The 6,035-nt window shown below is 58.7% G+C and overlaps 3 non-coding genes across 3 annotated transcripts in view; all 3 read right to left on the bottom strand.

Annotated features, from left to right (window-relative positions):
- Positions 1 to 12, bottom strand: part of LOC142795186 (large subunit ribosomal RNA) — a 3,958-nt gene extending 3,946 nt beyond the window's left edge. Inside the window, exon 1 of the ribosomal RNA XR_012892833.1 lies at positions 1 to 12. This exon is cut by the window's left edge and continues 3,946 nt beyond it. This is a non-coding gene — a ribosomal RNA (large subunit ribosomal RNA).
- A 1,154-nt stretch (positions 13 to 1,166) lies between these two features.
- LOC142795184 (5.8S ribosomal RNA) lies at positions 1,167 to 1,319 on the bottom strand. Its single transcript, XR_012892831.1, has one exon. It is a non-coding gene; the product is annotated as a 5.8S ribosomal RNA (ribosomal RNA).
- Positions 1,320 to 3,038: 1,719 nt separating this feature from the next.
- On the bottom strand, positions 3,039 to 4,853 carry LOC142795191 (small subunit ribosomal RNA). Its single transcript, XR_012892838.1, has one exon. It is a non-coding gene; the product is annotated as a small subunit ribosomal RNA (ribosomal RNA).
- Between the last annotated feature and the right edge of the window lie 1,182 nt (positions 4,854 to 6,035).

Genomic DNA, 6,035 nt, shown 5'->3' with positions numbered 1-6,035 from the left:
GATCTGAGGTCGACAGCGGATACATTCGCTTCCATCAACTTCCTGCACGACCGCGTGCGCTCGCCCTACCAAGTGCGCCCGCAACCCTGTACAGGGCCACTTCTTCACAAGGCTGGCAATCGGCTTCCCCGCTGCACGCGTGCGGCGCACAACCGGTGTGACGTGGAAGTGACGGGACACGTTCGTAAACCCATCGCGAACCGAGTACGACGCCCTACCAAGTGCGCCCGCAACCCTGTACAGGGTCACATCTTCACAAGGCTGGCAAGCGGCATTCCGCTGCGCGCGTGCGTCGTCCGAGCAGTTGCGTGATAAACGACCGTGTCGAAAGCCCAAACACCGCCGAGGCCAGTCGCCGCCGCCGCAAGGGCAGCCACGCAGCCTGGCGAGAGGCATCGTCTCGTGTAGCGTCGCCCCCGCCCCAACTGGAGTGGCCCAGTTTTTTGAACGGGACGGGAACTGCGAAGCACTTAGACCGACGGCGGACTACGACGAGAACGCCTTAAGCTTCGCCAACGTTTCGCCAACTCGTGCGGGAGACTTTTTCCGCTTCGCGGCAAGTCGTCGCGCCGTGCTCTCCGCATCAACCGCGTACGCAGCGAACCGCAAACGTCGGGCGCAGCCTCCTCACCTCCCTGCGCTTTGCGCGCGAACGTTCCCTGTTCGCGCGGCAAAGCCTGGAGGAGGCACGGCCCCGCAGCGTGTTCGAGCGCCCGGTCTACGGGACACCCTGCTTACTTCGAGGGCAACAAGCGCAACGCAAGGCTGCGATCTCGCGCACTTTGCGCACGGCTGGAGAAGCTTTGCTGGCCGGCTTTCGCTCCTCGTGTTTACCGTGCGTTAAAGTTGCGCGTCCGTGGCTCTCGCAGCTCTTGCGCGCCCGGTCGCAGAGAGGAGTACGCAACCTCGACCGCACTTTCCCTGCAGGCTTCCTTCCGACTCGAAGTCCTGCGGCGGTCTCAACGAGGTGCCACATCCTCAATGCAGTCGGTCGCCCCCGTTTCGGTTGGGCTCTGGCACGACGGTCGCCACCGTCTCGCCCTTGAGTGGCCGCTGTTGGCGCTCGCTGTGAGGTGTTCAGCGTGCTGTCCGTGTTGCCGACGCGGTCAAAACGAGTCGACGGCTCACGTTCCCTTGTGCGCCGAAGGCTCTCTTGATATGTGATCCGACCCTCAGACAGACGAAGCCAAGGGAAGACCCAAGGCCGCAATGTGCGTTCAAAGAATCAGTGCTCAGTGTGTCCTGCAATTCACACCAAGTCTCGCAGCTGGCTGCGTTCTTCATCGACCCGAGAACCGAGTGATCCACCGCTTAGAGTCGTGAAAAAGTGTTTGTTCAATTCCGTACAGTCAAAACCAAACGTTTCTGGCACTCGGCCAAACAGTGGCCAAGAAGGGCGCTTTTCAGCGCACGCTTGGACTCCAAAACTCTGCCGCGCCTTTTTCGGCTGCCGCAAATCGAGCAAACGGTGTGTTTCGGACGGCGTTTCGCTTCCGCTACTTGCGAGTGCTTTCGTGGTCCACCCCTCTATAAATACTCGGGAGGCGTCGAAGCCGGTTCTCCAAGCCGGACCCGTAGGTATCGTTGTGTGCTCGCTCTCATTGGCCCGCCTAACCAGAAAATGCCTGCGGTACACCCATTTGGATAAGAGTGCACGCAGATGCGGGCCTCGACGGCTACACATTTCCTCGGGCGGCCGCCTCCCGGCCTCCGTGGAGCGCGGGATGCACGGTCCCATCGACAAGCCTCTCCCGTTTTTACCGTGGCGTCGCGGTTCACCACGGCGGGCGGGTCGGTCTCCTCCGCATAAAAAGGGGGACCCCCGCTTTTTGTTCCACGAAATCGCACAAGCTTTTTTCGCATCCACGGTTTGCCACCGCACACCAAAATGCCGATCCGGCTGCCTACTTTAGCCAACAGGTGGAGCCAGGCGCGCCGTACTTGCGCGGCACTTCCCACGTCCACCGAAGTCGGTGCCAAGGACCACTTTCGGCGCCGGAGCCGCGTACGAGCCTACTCGAGGCGGAAGAACGAAGCCAGCAAGGGCCTGGCCGCAAGTGCGTTCAATTGTCGGGACGTCCAAGTCCCTCGTTCTTCCGTGCTTCCTCTTTCGGCAAGTCGTTGCGGCACCTTCCCAAAGCGCGCAGACCCGCTAATCGCGACGAGCGCGACGTGGCCGTGCCGCCTTTCCCTCGGCAGCAAGCAAAACGCCTGGCAACGTCGACGCTCCCCTAACCGCGATCTCGCACCGTGTTTCGTGTGGCGAATTCAAAAGCCGGCCGGCGCTGCTGCAACCATTACGGTCGGTACGCATACGCCGCGGAGGGCGGGACGGTCATCGGAGCGTGCGGTTCCTCCATCGAGTACTGCGCACCTCGGCCGTCGCATCGCCGTGCCATGACCGGCCGCGCGTCAACGCGAACCGGTGCCAGCGAGATCCCTCGCCTGCAAGAACCGACCGGCAGCCTCCGTCACCCGAGGACGCGGAGGCGCTTGCCGCGGACGGCGGGACGGTATGCACTGGTGCACAGCGGACCCGTCACATCGCCAGTTCCTTGACCGACCGCCGACGCTTGTGCCGTTCCTCTCGTACTTGGCAGTCGCCGCGCGATTGTCGGGTCTCGTTCTTGCACGCTCGAACGGTCGGGAGGGCACTCGGCTGGCGTTTCGGGAACGCGCAGCCTCGCCTTCTACCGACGTAACCACGACTCGCCGTTCGCGCTCCGCCGCTCCTGTTTACAGTACTAGGCGGTCCCGCAGCGGTCGGGTCGCGCATTTCGAGCGCTTCGAGCCACGGTGCAGTGGCGGGTCGAAAGCCGACCTATGAGTGCGTTGCGCCGTTTGTACCCGCGTCCGCCACCTGGCCGACCGTCCAAGGTCGCGGTGTTGGCGTCCGCTGGGCGCAACAATTTGTCACGGGGTGCCGCTCCACATTCAGGCAGCCCCGTGGGGAAAAGCCGACCCCGCGTCCAAACGGGGTCAGCGGCAGAAAGTGTCGGGCGCAGACGCAGCTGAGGCGCTCACCCTTCACAATCCGTTAATGATCCTTCCGCAGGTTCACCTACGGAAACCTTGTTACGACTTTTACTTCCTCTAAATGATCAAGTTTGGTCATCTTTCCAACAGACCGGCGCAACCGAAAGGCCGCGCCGGACATCGGTCCGAAGACCTCACTAAATCATTCAATCGGTAGTAGCGACGGGCGGTGTGTACAAAGGGCAGGGACGTAATCAACGCGAGCTTATGACTCGCGCTTACTGGGAATTCCTCGTTCAAGGGGAACAATTGCAAGCCCCTATCCCAATCACGAAAGAAGTTCCACGGGTTACCCAGTCTTTTCAGACAGGGATAAAGACACGCTGCTTCCTTCAGTGTAGCGCGCGTGCGGCCCCGGACATCTAAGGGCATCACAGACCTGTTATTGCTCTGTTTCGTGCGGCTAGGAGCCGCTTGTCCCTCTAAGAAGGTTGTAAGGTGCTGGGAACCCCGCACCTATTTAATAGGCTAGAGTCTCGTTCGTTATCGGAATTAACCAGACAAATCGCTCCACCAACTAAGAACGGCCATGCACCACCATCCACCGAATCAAGAAAGAGCTCTCAATCTGTCAATCCTCCCAGTGTCCGGGCCGGGTAAGTTTTCCCGTGTTGAGTCAAATTAAGCCGCAGGCTCCACTCCTGGTGGTGCCCTTCCGTCAATTCCTTTAAGTTTCAGCTTTGCAACCATACTTCCCCCGGAACCCAAATACTTTGGTTTCCCGGAAGCTGCCCGCCGAGTCATTTGAGTAACTCAGGCGGATCGCTGGTTGGCATCGTTTATGGTCAGAACTAGGGCGGTATCTGATCGCCTTCGAACCTCTGACTTTCGTTCTTGATCAATGAAAACATTCTTGGCAAATGCTTTCGCAGTAGTTCGTCTTGCGACGGTCCAAGAATTTCACCTCTAGCGCCGCAATACGAATGCCCCCGTCCGTCCCTCTTAATCATTACCTCGTATTCCAAAAACCAACAGAACAGAAACGAGGTCTTGTTCTATTATTCCATGCAAGTTTATTCAGGCGACTCGCCTGCGTTGAGCACTCTAATTTTTTCAAAGTAAAAGCACCGGCCATCTCGAGGCACACAATGAAGTGCACCAAGAAAGAACCGGCATGATGTTCAGTCCGAGCCGTCGCATCGGGTAGATGCACTACTCGTCTGGAACTGAGATCCAACTACGAGCTTTTTAACCGCAGCAGCTTTAGTATACGCTATTGGAGCTGGAATTACCGCGGCTGCTGGCACCAGACTTGCCCTCCAATTGATCCTCGTTAAAGGATTTAGAGTGTACTCATTTCAATTACGGGGCCTCAAAAGAGTCCCGTATTGTTATTTTTCGTCACTACCTCCCCGTGCCGGGAGTGGGTAATTTGCGCGCCTGCTGCCTTCCTTGGATGTGGTAGCCGTTTCTCAGGCTCCCTCTCCGGAATCGAACCCTGATTCTCCGTTACCCGTAACAACCATGGTAAGCAAGTAACCTACCATCGAAAGTTGATAAGGCAGACACTTGAAAGAAACGTCGCCGGCTCGTGGCCATGCGATCAGCACAAAGTTATCCAGAGTCACCACACAATACGGGCCGAAACCCGATCGATCTTGGTCTAATAAAAGCACCCGTTACCCAAAGGGCTCCAGGCTCACTGCATGTATTAGCTCTAGAATTGCCACAGTTATCCAAGTAGGAAGAAACGATCTAAGGAACCATAACTGATTTAATGAGCCATTCGCGGTTTCGCCTTATTTCGGCATGTACTTAGACATGCATGGCTTAATCTTTGAGACAAGCATAAGATTACTGGCAGGATCAACCAGGTAATCGTTCGACTGCGCGTCCGTCCTCGCCCTCGGCGGGCCGGACGCAGTCTGTGTGCGGCGGAGGCCACCTTCAGGCGCCCCAACACGCTTATTTTGCACTCCGAGATGACGGCGTTCGAGCTCGCTACGGCACAACCTTCCCGAAAGACGAGTGGGAGCCGTGCGGCAAGAAGCACGTTCATGCTCGCTCTTTTTCGTTGCATCGACTCGGTCGCGCCGTGCGGGTTGCCCAAGCCCGCTGCACTGTCGGTGGACCGGCCGGAACTAGCAACGGAGCCGAGACTGCAAAGCCGCCAGACGACGGGTCACGCCCGCGTCTTCGGCGCTTTCGCATCTGAATCGCCCGAGGACGACACGGAACACACCTCGATATCGTGGTAAAACGGCACCGTCCGACAACCAGCCCCTAACGCATCAAGCGGATGAGGCTGCAGACGACTGCCGTGGATTCCCCTGGAGCAGACCCGAGGACACGCTTGACGAGGCCGAAGCCCGCCGCATATCAGACACCCGGTCGCTTTCGCGTACGCCGCTCACGAGAACCCCCACATAATAGCAGCGATAAGTACCCAGACCTCCTTGGGCCCTAATACGAGCGTACTCGAGAAAATTTCACCGCGGGTGTGCCCCGAAACGTGTGGCATGTTGAGCGTGCCACAAGTCTACGTCGCTCTCAAACCCGCCGAGGTCGTAGAATTTGCGACCCTACTCACGAAATTCCCACCGAGGATACGGCCGCAAACGTACCGCACCTTGGGTAGGCCACGAGTTTGTGCAACACTACGCTGACGGCACAGCACCGAGGTCGTGCGCGCACGCACGGGAAAATTCCGCCGCGGTTTCTGCCGAAAACGTGAGGCACCACGACTCTCCGCAAGTTCGCGTCGACTGCGAAAGACCGAAGTCGTGAACGACGTGTCCGCTACTCGCCGCCGACACGCTGGACACCAAACGTACAACGACTCGACGGCGTCGTAGAGGCCCACGACGCGGTTTTCCTTAACGACGTCTCGGCGTGGCACCGACAGGTTAGAACGGCCGACCAACGTTCCCTGTCCGCCGTTCGGCTCAGTCGAAGGGCTCGGCGACTTCGGCAACGCTGCGAAGCCGCACGGTGACGCACGCCATGTCCCCATTTTTTTTTTTCTTTCTGCGTCTGCCGGGGTGCCCCTATAATAGCAG

This window comes from Rhipicephalus microplus, unplaced genomic scaffold (assembly GCF_043290135.1).
Source record: "Rhipicephalus microplus isolate Deutch F79 unplaced genomic scaffold, USDA_Rmic scaffold_578, whole genome shotgun sequence".
Lineage (NCBI taxonomy): Eukaryota > Metazoa > Arthropoda > Arachnida > Ixodida > Ixodidae > Rhipicephalus > Rhipicephalus microplus.
This window is presented reverse-complemented; position numbering and strand designations above follow the sequence as displayed.